The sequence below is a fragment of the Chiloscyllium punctatum genome, chromosome 14 (assembly GCF_047496795.1).
Source record: "Chiloscyllium punctatum isolate Juve2018m chromosome 14, sChiPun1.3, whole genome shotgun sequence".
NCBI lineage: Eukaryota > Metazoa > Chordata > Chondrichthyes > Orectolobiformes > Hemiscylliidae > Chiloscyllium > Chiloscyllium punctatum.
This window is the reverse complement of record NC_092752.1, coordinates 62,860,245-62,875,243: the sequence shown is the minus strand read 5'-3', so window position 1 is coordinate 62,875,243 and position 14,999 is coordinate 62,860,245. Positions and strand designations below refer to the sequence as shown.

The 14,999-nt window shown below is 45.7% G+C and overlaps 1 long non-coding RNA gene across 1 annotated transcript in view; it reads left to right on the top strand.

Annotated features, from left to right (window-relative positions):
• The window catches only part of LOC140485774 (uncharacterized), a 75,497-nt gene that overhangs the window by 51,586 nt on the left and 8,912 nt on the right, over positions 1 to 14,999 (top strand). The window lies entirely within an intron of this gene.

Below are 14,999 nucleotides of genomic sequence, written 5' to 3'. Positions count from 1 at the left end.
ACTCCCCATAATTCATTCTCTCTGAGCTCCTCTGTAGTCCATTAAACATTGAAAAAAGTGAGGACTGCAGATGCTGTAGATCAGACATTAAAAATGTGTTGCTGGAAAAGTGCAGCAGGTCAAGCAGCATCAAAGGAGCAGGAAAATCGATGCTTCAGGCATAAACCCTTCTTCAGGAATGAGGAGGGTGTACTAAGCAGTTTAAGATAAAAGGTAGGGAGGAGGGACTTGGGGAGGGGTGTTGGGAATGCGATAGGTAGAAGGAGGTTAAGGTGAGGGTGATAGGCCGGAGATGGGGTGGGGGCGGAGAGGTCTGGAAGAAGATTGCACGTCAAGAAGGTGGTGCTGAGTCTGAGGGTTGGGACTGAGAAAAGGTCGGGGAGGGGAAATTAGGAAGCTGGAGAAATCTGAGTTCATCCCTTGTGTTTGGAGGGTTCCTAGGCTTAAGATGAGGCGCTCTTCCTCCAGGCATCGTGTTGCCATAATGCAGCGGTGGAGGAGGCCAAGAACCTGCATGTGGGAGTGGGAGGTGGAGTTAAAGTGTTCAGCCACGGGGCGGTTGGGTTTGATGGTGCGGGTGTCCCAGGGGTGTTCTCTGAAACGTTGCACAAGCAGGTGGTGTGTCTCCCCAAGGTAAAAGAGGCCACATTGGGTGCAGTGGATGCAGTAAATGATGTGTGTGGAGGTGCAGGTGAATTTCTGATGTATATAGATGGATCCCTTGGGGCCTTGGAGGGAAGTGAGGTGGGAGGTGTGGGCACAAGTTTTGCATTTATTGCGGTTGCAGGGGAAGGTGCCGGGCGTGGAGGTTGGGTTGGTGGGGGGGTGTGGATCTGACAAGGGAGTCGCGGAGGGAGTGGTCTCTCCGGAATGCTGATGGGGTGGGGAGGGAAATATATCCTTGGTGGTGGGGTCTATTTGGAGGTGGTGGAAATAGCGAAGGATGATACGATGTATCTGGGGATTGGTGGGTACATAGATGAGGACCAGTGGGGTTCTGTCCATGTGGCGACTGGAGGGACGGGGTTCAAGGGTGGAGGAGCGGGAAGTGGAGGGGATGCGGTGGAGAGCATCGTCAACCACGTCTGAGGGGAAATTGCGGTATTTGAAGGAGGCCATCTGGGTTGTTCGGTATTGGAATTGATTCTCTTGGGAGCAGATGTGGCGAAGGCGAAGGAATTGGGAATATGGGATGGCATTTTTACAGGGGGCAAGGTGGGAGGATGTGCAATCGAAGTAGCTGTGAGAGTCAGTCGGTTTATTGTAAACGTCCGTGTTGATCGGTCGTCCAAGATAGAAATGGAGAGGTCTAGGAAGGAGAGGGAGGAATCGGAGATGGTCCAGGTAAATTTGAGGTCGGGGTGGAAGGTGTTGGTAAAGTGGATGAACTGTTGAACCTCCATGTGGGAGCATTAGGTAGCACCGATGCATTCATCAATGTAGCTGAGGAAAAGGTGGGGGGTGGTGTCAGTGCAGCTGTGGAAGATGGAATATTCCACATATCCAACGAAGAGGCAGGCATTGCTGGGGCCCATGTGGGTACCCATGGATACTCCTTTGGTTTGGAGGAAGTGGGAGGATTGGAAAGAGAAGTTGTTCAGAGCGAGCACCAGTTCACTCAGTAAAAGGAGGGTGTCAGTGGAAGGGTACTGGTTTGTTTGGTGGGAAAGGAACAAGTGGAGGGCTTTGAGGCCTTCATGATGGGGGATAGAGGTGTCCAGGGACTCGATATCCATGGTGAAGATAAGGCGTTGGGGGCCGGGGATGCGAAAATCATGGAGGAGGTGGAGGGTGTGGGTGGTGTTCCGAATGAAGGTGGGGCGTTCTTGGACTAAGGGGAACAGGACCGTGTCAAGGTATGCAGAAATGAGTTCGGTGGGGCAGGATCAGGCTGAAACAATGGGTCGGCCGGGGTAGTCAGGTTTGTGGAATTTGGTAAGGTGGTAGAAATGGGCGGTGCAGGGTTGATGGACGATGACGTTGGAGGCGGTGGATGAGAGATCCCCTGAGGTGATGAGGTTATGGATGGTCTGGGAGATGATGGTTTGGTGGTGGGAGGTGGGGTCATGGTCCAGGGGGCAGTAGGAGGAGGTGTCCGCGAGCTGGCGTTTAGCCTCAGAATATAAAGATTGGTGCGCCAAACTACCACTGCGCCTCCCTTGTCTGTCGGTTTGATAGTGAGGTTGTGGTTGGAGCAGAGGGAGTGGAGGGCTGCATGTTCCGAGGGTGAGAGATTGGAGTGGGTGAAAGGGGTGGACAGGTTGAGGCGGTCAGTGTCGCGGCGGCAGTTGGCTATGAAGAGATTGAGGGTGGGTAAGAGGCCAGCACAGGGTGTCCAGGTGAATGGAGTGTGTTGGAAGTGGGAGAAGGGGTCGTCAGAGCGTGTGTGAGAATCCTGGTTGAAGAAGTATGCACAGAGGGGAAGGCGGCAGAAGAAATGCTCGATGTCTCGCCGCGTGTTGAACTCATTAATCCGGGAGCATAAGGGGATGAAGGTGAGACCTCTGCTGAGGACTGATCGTTCATCCTCAGAGCTGGGGAGGGCTGGAGGGATGGTGAAAATACGGCAGGGCTGGGAGTTAGGACCTGGGACCTGGTGTGGGGCTGGAGTTGGGCGTGGGGGTGGAGATGGGCGTGGGGGTGGAGTTGGGCGTGGGGGCGGAGATCGGTGCAGGGGCAGAGACGCATGCGGCGTGGTCATTGTGTAGGTGAGTGATACATCATGATGTCTTGAACAGAATGCACATTGGAGAACAGGAGGTGCTGGCTGTCTTAAAATGCTAAGTTTTATAAAACCTTGGGACATAATCAGATGTATCCCAGCACCTTGTGAGAAGCTAGGGAGGAAATTACAAGCCTCCTCACAGAGACATTTGTATCAGCGACAGCCACGACAGACCAGTGAGACTGATGGCAGAGGTGGGTAAGTTGTCGTGGTTAGCAAGTGAGTGAGTGACACTGAAATTGGTGGTTAAGTGGACAGTGAAGAAAGTTATCTAAGAGTACAATTGGTTCAACAGTACTGCAGGGCCAGTGAGGTTAGGGCTAGCAGGTGGAGAAAGGTACGCTTATACATTTTGCTCAGGCAAACCAGCACTGCACTTGTTATGTTTGGTCCCTGGGTAGTGTTGTCAAATAGAGAGATGTAGAGATGCAGGTACAAGGTTCTTTGACATTGGTGTCACATGTAAAGAGGCTGGTGAAGCAGGTGTTGGGATGGTTACCTTCATTGGGCAGAGCATTGAGAGTAGGAGTTGGGATGTCATGTTGTGTCTGTACAAGACATTGGTGAAGCCACCGTAATAGCATTGTTGATTATGTAGGAAAACTCCACTGGTTCACTCATGTCCTTGAGGGAAGGACATCTGACATTGTTACCCAGTCTGGATGACATGTGACTCCAGACCCACAGCAATACGGCTGATCCTGAGCTGCCTCTGGGTAAGTAGCAGTGGATAATGTATGCTGGTCCAGGCAGTGACATCCTCAGCCCATGAATGAATAAATAAAAATACATATTTCCGTTGCTTACCGCTGCAAACCCATCCAGCTGCAGCACTACGTACTGGCTTTGTAACATTGTTCAGGCCGTTGTCCCTCTCTGTGACACGATACCTTCACAATCTTCAACTCTCCCTGTTCCTATCATTTCATTAAACCCTGACAATGTTTCCGCTTTCAGTATGTTTCCTCCTACTATTCGACACGGAGCGATCCCTTTAGCAAATGCTTCCCTTTTACTGAAGCATTGACGTCTTCAGAATTTTGTCTTCCAAGCATCTCTTATTCAAATCTGGTAAATCCTGGGAATTACTGGGCCAAGACCGTCAAAAGTGAGGGAGGAGCATTGGGAAGGTGTCGAGCCACACCAACGCCCCATCCACCCCCTTCCCACGGCCACCGCCTGTCCCAGGTGTAACAGAATTTGTGAAAGGCCACATCGGTCTGTACACCCACCTACAGACTCCCCCTGAGAGTGGGAGAGAGTCAGCCTCGTCTGTGACACACCGCCAATGAGGGGATGAAATAGGGAGATTGAACTTCCTCACAATTATCCCAGTGCCTTTGTTACAAATTCCAATAATTTCCTGTTAATGCAGTGTCTCACAATATAATGCTGTAAAGGGGCTTTAACACTGCCCTTCCACTTCTGTGTTCTGACTCTTATTATCCAGAACTTGGTCTCTTAATGATTGACAATCTGAGGCCACATATATTCTTGGGAATCCCAACATTATCTCAAACTGAGATTTCCCCATCTAGCTTCCCATTCCGCCTGATTTTCCACAAGGTTGTGTCGGCGGGAATATTAATGCCCCACTCTGTGCCCACGTCTCCCTGATGGTGATTAGGCAGAAATCACAAGCCACTCGTGCATATCACTTATGGAAAATGCTTTGGGCATTCAGATTAAGAAACAGTAAATTACTTTTCTGCCACACTTCCCTGACACAAAATTATCTGCTGATGTACAATTTTACTTAAACTCAGTTTCTTCCAGTTTCTTTCTTTTTAACTTCAGCTACATCCCCATGTTTCAATATTTCAACCTTTCTCTATGGAATTGGGAATTTCCCTTCAGCTGAACCCTGTCCCTCCTCTTCTGTGTCAGTTTAAAGCACTCTGCATAATTTTGGACATATGATTGAACAGGGCACTGGTCCCAACACTGTACCATCCCAATAAAATAGCTGACTCCTCCCTGAGTACTGGTAGCAGTGCCCACTGCATCAGACCCACTTCTTCTGACACCATTGAGTGATTCTTAAACCTTCCTGCAATCTGGTGATATTACTCAGTCTCTCTCCATGTGATATCCCTCACTGTGAGGGTCTAATTGTTGCCTCCGTCAGACCTTTCACTCTTGCAGCTACTCAAGATCCTGAGTCAACAGAATTTTCCATTCCAGAGACGAGGCAACACAGGCCAGGGATGGAGACTGTGACTTTCCAGATCTCTGCTGGGCTCAGTGCTACTGTACATGGATTATCCTCACTGGATCACTCTAATTTCCCATTCTGTCCTTTGCTCTGTCTCAGGCAGGTAATCAGGATCTTTCTAAATCCTGTCTCATCCATCACCTCATTGAAGAGCCTTGCTCAGCCAGAGAGAGAGATGGAGAGGGAGGTCTGGAACCTTCAGTAAATCCTGCAATCTTTAAGATCATTCACAGTAAACAGCTCAGCGAGGAGTAAAGTGACCTTCTGTATTAAGACCCAGAAGACAGGGCACAGATACAGAGCTGGGCAAAGGAACAGCAACATTCTAGGCTGCATTCCCACCATCTTGTGAAGGTAGTGTTTTCCCCTCTGCTGTACTGGTCCTCACTGAGACAGCACAGGTGATAGCATGCATCACTCCTGGCCCATGCTGTATTAGTGATTTCTGTAATGTCCTCCAGTCCCGATAATCCTTCCTCTGTTTGGAAGCTCCTCCACTCCACACAATGCTCTCTGTCTCTGTCAGGTTCTCCAATCACTAACACCCTAATCCCTAAATTTCTCCAGTAGATAGTAAATTCATTCAGCCCTGTAAGCCCCGACAGTCCTGTTTATCCCTGTAAGCTCCTCCTACCAATACTACCCTCCATGTCAATGTAATTGCCTTTAACCTCTACATCCGTCCCCATCTGTGCCAACTCCTTCAGCTCCTCCAACTCTTCCTTATCCGTGAAAAATTATTCAGTGCATTGAGCTGTCCCGATCTGTGTAATCCCTTCCAGACTTGAAATACCTCCCTGTCTTTGAAACTATGTCAGGCTCCTACCTGAGAATCTCACTATCTGTGTAATCTCCCAAGGACCTCCTGACCTTAGGAACCTTCTCCACCTGTTAACATCCTCCATGGCTGTGGATACCATCCAGTTCTACCGTCCCTATCATGGAATTTAGTCTCTACAATCCTAATAATGATGATAATCTCTTCCTCTCTAAAACACACTCAATCTCTGTAAACTCTGCTGGTCCCTACTACCCTCCCTGTTCATGTAATCTCCTTCAATCACTACAAATCTTTATACCTTTAACATCCTCCCTTTATCACTACACTATTTATTCCCGTTCCTTTCATGAGCTGCCGTAATTCCCACTGTGACTCTCACCATGTCCCGTCCCTACATCCCACCATTTCTCTGAAAAGTCCTCCTTATTTTTAAACCCCCCTCTCTATGTCACCTGTTCCAGTCTCCACGTCTCTCCCTATCTCTGCAGAAACTCTACAGTCAAAGCTGCTCCAAAAACCTGAATTCCTCCTCATCTTTCTAACCCCCTTTTAGTTGTGAAGCTCTCTCCAACTCTGTAACATACTATCCTACAGTGTTGAAAGCCCTCCTTATCTTTGTATGCTCCTCCCATCACAACAACTGTCCCAGTCTTTATAACATTGTCTTGCATCTTGAAACCTCCAGATTGCTGAACCCTCTTCAGGCACTGCAATTTCTCTATTTCTGTTACTTTCCCCTGCTCTTAGAGCCCTCCCTGTCTGTATGATCCACTGCAAACTCTGCAGCCGTCCGTATCTCTAACAATCAACTGCCTCCACAACCCTCCTGACATCTTTTGCTGCTTCCTGTCCCTTCAGCACCTCCTGTAACTGCAAATTCCCAACTGCCAAGCTTACTCCAGTTCCTGCAATGTCTGTCAGAATCTGAAGGCCACCCTCTCTCTAATCTGCAAATCTCTCTATAATCCATTTACATCTGCAGCCACCACTACTGTCCATACCTTTCTTCGCTCCTCCAGTCCCACTAAGCTTCCCATTCTTGCATTCACTAACGCCTATGCATCTCATTACTGTCCAAAAAATGTTCCTGTCTCTGTGAACTGCTCCATACCCTCCACTATCTCCATAAACGTCTGCAGCCCATCAAGCCCGATCCCCCTGTGTAACCTCTTCCTGATATCACCCCCAATATTTGGAGCTCCTTTATTCTTCCCTGGTTGGATAACCCCTTGATGTGTAATTTCCCGTTCTTAGCACCAACCCCAAACTTTGTATCTCTCCAGTTCCTAACAGACACACTTTCAATGCCAGCTCATCCAGTCTCTACACCCATGGGTAACCTCCTTATCCGTCTCCAATTCTTAGGACTTAATGTATTTAAATTATCCCCACCCCCAAATAACCCTCCTGACCACAGGAACCTCTTTCAGTTTGTGCAACCCTCCCCATCTCTGTAACTGTCTCCAACCCAGAAACCCGGCATTCTCCATTGCCTTCCTAATTTTGTAGCCTCCAGAACCGAGAAGCTTTCTTACATCTATGAACGTCTTCAGTCACTACAACCTTCCATATCTCTGTTAGTATATACTAAACTCTTCTCCCTGAAACACCCCATGTCTTTGCTTCTCAGTCTGTCTGCCTCTCTCTTCATCCATCCCTTTATCTATCTCCAGAATCTAATCCAACTCCTGCTGTCTCTGTAAATTCTTCCAATGCCCAAACCCCTTTGTCCCACTGACATTCTTGACCAGATGTAACTCTGTTTAACTCTAACATCCTCAAGCCCCTGTAAGCCTCCCTATCTCTGCAACCTCTACCCATCTGTTCAACCCCCACTGCTGAGGAATGACTCTCTGTATTCGCCATAAGGCAGATGGAATGACAGTGAACAGATATGATGGAACCGTCATTCCAGACATGTAGATGCAGAAAAACCATCGCTGGGAAAGTTTATTGAGATCTCGGCAGGATAGGCAAAAATCCACCAAGTTGTGAAGAAAGGATTAGGTTAATGCATTAATGAGATAGCCATGTGGAACTGAAGATCAAAATTTGGAGTCTATTTCAGTGGAGCTGAAAAACCGCAAGCAGCAGCAACCATTTGCAGGAATTCCTTTATAGACACCAACCAGTGATGGTAATGTCAATATGGTTACAGTCAGGACACTGAATGTACTTGTAGCAAGGGCAGTACAGTAACTGCGTGTGACAGTGGTCTCCATCCCTACTGGATAACGAATGAGCATCAGGGGTGTAACGGATGGATTCCTGGATTGTATAAGAGGTGGTTTTCCATAACATCATAACAAGAAGCCATCAACAAAACTGTCTATTGTAGATCAAATGCTGTGTAAAAATAAATATCTAATAATCCCATTATAAAGGAGTTTTGCGAGCAGAAACCCATAATGTTTTCATGTCGATACTGTATTTGAGTTAAAACCATGAGATGCAGTAGCAGAATTTAGGCCATTTGGCACATTGAGTATGCTGTGCCCTTCAATCAGATCATGGCTGACCTGATGATCTTCAATGCTACTTTTCCTGCCCATTCCACAAAACCCTTGTTTTCCTGATTAATTAAAATCTGATCATCTCTGCTGTAAATATTCCTAATAACCCAACCTCGACTTGCCCCTGCAGTCAGGAATCCCCACAGAGTCCCTACCCTCTGAGTGAAGACATTCCTCCTTCTCTCCATCTTAAATGGGTGAGCCCTTGCTGGGATTTTCTGCCCCTGGTTACAGATTCTCACACAATTGAAATGAAAGGTCGTGACAAATATAATTATTGCAGATGAAATGAAAATTGTTGGAGTTGGGGTTAATGAGGAACGACATTTGAGGTTGCAGGAGGTTAAAGATCAGTTAGAAAGATGTGCAGAGAAATGGCAAATTGAGTTTAATCTGGACAAGTGTGAGATGATGTCAAAGTCAAGAAGGAAGTTAGGATACTGAGGGACATTGATATACAGAAGGACCTTGGTGCAAGTCAGTAACTCCCTGAAAATGGCAACAGAAGTGCTTCAGATGGGAAAGAAAGCAAAGGGAACACTGGCCTTCATCGGTCACAACGTTGGGTATAGTGGTTTGCATCTGATGGTGTAATTGTATAAAACTTCTGTTTGGCCACATTTGGAGCACTGTGTGCAGGTCTCATCTCCTCACAATTGGAAGGATGTGGAGGCTTTGGAGAGGGTACAAAGGGGTTTATTAGCATGTTACCTATGTTATGTTTTTAAGGGTGTGTTAAGTGTTAAGAGGAAATTAAACAAAGTCGAATTGCTTTGTGGAGTATCAGAGGCCGACAGGCAACCAGGTACAGGAATATAACGTTAGGACAGGAATAGATAATGTGGATAGTCAGAATCTATTTTCCCATGTGTAAGTTTCAAATACTAGAGCGCAGAGATTTAAGGTGAGAAAGAGAGAGTTTAAATGAGGTGTGTGAGGCAAGTTCTTTTTCACAGAGAGTGGAAGTTGCCAAGCGAGGTCGTAGAAACAAATGTGAGTAAAGTTTTGAAGTGGCGTTTAGACAGAAACATCAATGGCCAGAGAATAGAGGGACATGGACCATGTATATACAGATGGGATGAGTTGAGAATGATATCAAGGTGGGCTGAAGGGCCTATTGCTGCACTGTTCTATTTTCTAACTTCCCAGCATTTAACTGATCAAAGTACTTCAGAATCTTGCATGTTTCATTCAGTTTCTCCCTCAGTTTTCTCAACCTCAATGGGTTCATTCTCAATCTATTCCATCTCTTCTTATTATAAAAACCCTCCATTTCCAACATCAGCCGAGTGGAACTTCTCTGGCCTGCCTCTGATACAACGATATCTTTCCTTCGGGCACACACACTGTTCATAATATTCGAGGTGTAGTCTGACTTGTACCTTGCATCGTTTTAGTAAGACCTTCCTATATTTAGACTCCAGTCCCTTTGTAATAAATGGGAGCATTTGATTTGCATTCTCTATTACTTGATGACCCTGTAAGCTACTTTTTTTCAGATTGAGAAACAAGAACTCTCACAACCCTTTATGTTTCCAGTCTAAAAACAAATACTGTTAGCCTGACAGTAAGTCAGGAGCATGCTGAAATGAGTAAGAAACGACATATCAATAAAAAACTGAACTCTTAGAAAAACATTTTATAAAAGTGAATTTGTTTTTGAGCCCGTTGGATTCATTTGTTGGTGTGAATATAAATGGCAGAATAGATAAGGGTGTGGTGGGGGTGTGTGTTGGTACGGAGGGTATGGTTTATTTGAATTTTCAGAAGCCTTTGTACAAGTTTCAATAAGGGCTAAAGAATAACTTGGTAGAGATTAGGTCCCCTTAAAGATCAATAAGGTCGCCTATGTGTGGAACCAGAGGAGATGGGTGAGACCTTAAACAAAAAAGAATTCTTATCAGTATTTACTCTGGAGAAAGACATGGAAGGGGGGAACTTTGGTAAATAATTTGTGATGTCTTTGAAAGAATCCTAAACAGAGAAGAGAAAGTGTTGGAATCTCAAAACAAATAAAGGTAGATCAATTCTCAGTAGCTATTTAGGTCGATCCAAGAATCTTGGGGGAAGCTAGGGAAGAAATTGCTGTGTCCCTAACAGAGATATTTATATTATCATCAGACACAGTGAGGTGTCGGAAGACTAGAGGGCAGCTAATGCTTTTCCATCGCTTAAGGACTGCAGGGAAAATCCAGGAAATTACAGCCCAGTGAGCCCAGTGATCGGGAAGTTGTTGGAGGAGATTCTGAGAGAAAGGAGCTACATATATTTGGTCAGGCAGGGGCTGCTTAGAGATAGTCAGCATGGCTTTGTGAGTGGGAAACCGTGTTTGACAAACCGGATTGACTCTTCTAGGGGGTGGCCAAGAGAGAGATGAAGACAGAGCAGTCAATGTTGTCTACATGGACTTCAGCAAAGCATTTGACAACGTTCCAAGATATGTGGAATATCTAGTCAAGAGGAAGAAGGAAGCTTACATAAGGTTGAGGACGCTAGGATCGTTAGCCCTCTATAGGGTTATATGGGTGCAGCACAGTGGCTCAGTGGTTAAAACGGCTGCCTTATAGATCCAGGGACCCGATTTTGATTCCAGTCCCGGCCGACTTTCTGTGTGGAGTGTACACGTTCTCCCCATGTCTGCGTGGAGTTTCTCCAGGTGCTCCAGTTTCCACCCACTGTCCAAAGATATGCAGATTAGGTGACTCAGTCATGGTAAATTACCCATAGTGTTCAGGGATGTGCAGGATCGACACATTAGTCAGGGTAAGTGGAGAGTAATAGGGTGGGGGAATGGTTTTGGGTGGGATGTTCTTCAGAGGTCTGTATGGAGTTGTTGGGTCAAATGGCCTGTTTCCACACTTTGGGAACTCACTGAAGGTAGCCAGGAAGGAACTGAAGAATGGACTTGGGACAGCTAAAATGGGACATGAAAAAGCTTTGTTGGGAAGGATTAAGGAAGACCATAATGCATTCTCCACTTATGTGAGGAACAAGAGGATGGTCAGAGTGAGGGTAGGGCAGGTCAGGGATAGTGGAGGAAACATGCGCCTGGAGTCACAGGAGGTAGGGGAGGTCCTTAATGCATACTGTGCTTCAGTATTCACTACTGAGAGGGACATTATCATTTGTGAGGACTGCATGAAAAGGACTGATATATGTGAACAGGTTGATGTTAAGAAGGAGGATGTGCTGAGAATTGTGTAAAACATAAAGATAGCTAAATCCATTGGACCAGATGGGATATGCCCAAAGTTACTACATGAAGGAGGGAATGGATTGCTGTGCCTTTGGCGATGACCATTGCACCCTTACTGTTCACCGGAATCGTACCAGATGATTGGAGGGCGGCAAATGTTACTGCCTTGTTCAAGAAAGGGAATAGGGATAATCCTGGGAATTACAGACCTCACTTTCTTATGTCTGTGGTATGCAGATTATTAGAGAGGACTCGGAGAGAGCGGATTTATGACTCTGTAGAAAACCATAGTTTGACTCGAGATAGTCAGCGTGGCTTTGTAAGGGACAGATCTCTTCTTCAAAAAATTTATTGAATTCTTCAAGAATGTGACAAAACACCTTTATGGCTCATTCAGAAAGTACAGAGGCATGGGATACAGGATACCTGTCTGTCTGGATACAGAGTTCCTGGCTCATAGAAGACAGAGGGTGATAATAGATGGAAAGCATCCAGTCTGGAGCTCGGTGACCAGTGGTGTTCTGCAGGAATCGATTGCAGGACCTCTGCTGTTTGTGATTTTTAAAAATATAAATGATTTCGATGTGGTTGTGGAAGATGGGTTAGTAATTTTTCCAATGACATGGAGGTTGGTGGAGTGGTGGATAGGGTGGAGGTCTGTTGTAGGTTGCAGCAGGATATTGTCAAGATGCGGAGCTGGGCTGAGAAGCGGCAGATGGAGTTCAATCTGAAAAAGTCTGAAATGATTCATTTTGGAAGGTCGAACTTGAATGCAGAATATAGGGTTCAAGGCAGAATACATGGTAGTGTTGTGGAACAGAGTGATCTTGGGTTCCCCATCCATCGATCCCTCAAACTTGCCATCCAAGCTGTTAGGGTTGTTATGAAGGAATATGTTGTGTTGGCTTTCAATTGCTGGGGGATTGAGTTTTAAAGCAGTGAAGTTATTCCGCAGCTCTATAGAGCCTGGGTTCGACCCCACTTGTGATATTGTGTTTAGTTCTGGTCTCCTCATTACAGGAAGGCAGTGGAAGCTTAGGGAGGGTAAATTGGAGGTTTTCCAGGAAGCTGCCTATGGTGGAGGGCATGTCTTATGAAGAAAGGTTGAGGGAGGTTCGGCTTTTCTCATTGGAGTGAAGAAGGGGGAGGGGCCAATTGGTAGATGTGAACAAGATGATGAGACTCATAGATAGAGTGAATAGTGAGAGACTTCTTTATATCATGGCATACATGGCTATTCTGAGCGGGCATAGTTTTAAGGTGATTGGTGGATGGTTAAGGAGAGATTTCAGATGCAGGTTCTTTACACAAAGTGTGTGTGTGTGGGGGGGGGGGTGTGTGGAATGCACTGCCAGCAGTCCTGGGAGAGTCAGATACACGAGGGACATTTAATACACTCGTGAAAGGTATGTAGGTTAGTTTGATCTTGCTGTCGGATAAAAGGTTGGCATGGCATCATGGCCGAAGGGTGTTGTGCTGCACTGTTCTGTGTTCTGCCTTCTGTATGGTAAACTGGGTAATAAACTCAGATCAATGTAAAAGCATACGGCATTCAGGAGGAGCTAGTGAACTGTTTACAAAATTGGCTTGATGGTAGGAGACAGAGGGTGATGGGAGACATGTTGTTTTTCTGACTGGAGGCAATTTGACCAGCGGTGCAGTGGGCCCACTGTTGTTTGTCATTTGGATAAATGGTTTGGATGAGAATATTGGTTTCCTGGTAAGTAAGCTTCTTGGGTGACACTGACATTGGTGGTAAAGTGGACAGTGATGAAGGTTATCAACGATGCAACACTAAGAACAGTACTGCTGGGATCGTGGGCTGGAGAATAGCCGATGGAGTTTAAAGAGATAAATGCGAAGTGTTCCATTTTGGTGAAACAAACCAGGGTGGGACTTGTACAATTAATGTTCGGGCCCTGGGTAATGTTGTCAATCAGAGACACAGGGATGCAGGTACACAGTTCTTTGAAAGTGGTGTCCCAGGTAGACAGGATGGTGAAGCAGGCGTTTGGAATAGTTACCTTCATTGGTTAGAACATTGAGAGTAGGAGTTGGGATGTCATGTTGCCTGAACAAGACATTGGTGAGGAAACATTGTTGACAAGTTAGATAGAACTCATCTGGTTCAGTTATCTCCATTAGTGAAAACATCTGACATTCTAACCTGGTCTGGCCTACATGTGAATCCAGACCCACAGCAATATAGCTGACTCTGATCTGCCCTCTGGGCAATTAGCAGTAGGGGCAAAGAATACTGGTCCAATCAGTGACCCTCACATCCCATGCATGAATAAATAAAATGCAGATGTCCCTCCCTACCCTTGCAATCCGCATCTGTAGCAATCCGTACTTGCTTTGTAACACGGTTCAGTCTCTTGCCACTCTCTGTAACACTCTCACCACCTCCAGCACCTTCACCTCTCCCTGTTCATATCGTGTCATTAAGCCCTGACAATGATTCGCCTTTCCACTGCCCTCCTGCTAGCAGACCCTTCGCAATGCCTCCATTACTTACTGCTTAAACTCTCTCTCATTTCAGGATTTTAAGTACTTTAAGGTGATCTTCTAAGCCTCATAATCTAATATGATCCATTTTGTCCTGAGTAGGGATGGGAGGTAATTTCTTGCTGAGGTTTTGTCTTTTGCAATGGAATTTCCTTTTGTTTAGTATTTTCCACTATTCCTTCAAATGTTTTCCACTGTTCATTTACAGACACATGTTTCAGTCTGTTCCGCCTGTTTATCTTAGCCAGTTCTCTGCTCAAACCCGTGTAATTGGCTGTTTTTATTTCTAGTTGTAGCTTGTCCTTTCTGTAATTCCTTAAAAACTTTATATTTCTTTAAACTGCACTTTATCACAATTTCCCGGAGGATCACCCCAGGTGACATCACTCATTCACTAAGTTTCATCACACAACATTCGCTCCGAGACAGTTAAGTCCCGAGCCAGTTACACAATGTGTTATTCAAAGAAACACTGAAAATAAATCTACAATCTGCTCTTCGAATGTCACTCTGTCAGTATGATTGTCAAGATTATATGAATGTTGAAGTTTCACTAAATTACCACAACACCTTCATTAAAAGTTCCAATGAGTTCCTGTTTAATGCAGTGATGAACAAGGAAATGCTGTTGGATGGCTAAATCTCTTCTGCTCCTTGTGTCCTTGGCAAGTAGTAGCCAGAATTTACATTCAGACTGACTCTACTTCATGATCTGGGACCAAATGCTTTCTCTGTAATGCCTTTGTTATCCATTATTGTTAGCGTTACCCATTTTGCCTGAGTTTCTTCAAGTTTGTGAACTATTGAATATTTATTTTCCACCTTTTGTTCGCCCTGTAACCACGTATCTCTGGTTTTTAAATCTCTTTCACCTCTGTGTCACAAATCCATCCACCTTATTGAAGAGACTTTGTCCATTCCAAAACAAAACATAATTTACTCTTTCCCACCATTTCCTGGCACAAATCGATTCCCTGATGTATAGTTTTAGTTAAACTCTGTCCCATCCTGTTCCTTTCTGCTTCTCTCCGGCCACATTCCTATGCTGTTCTGATACGGCA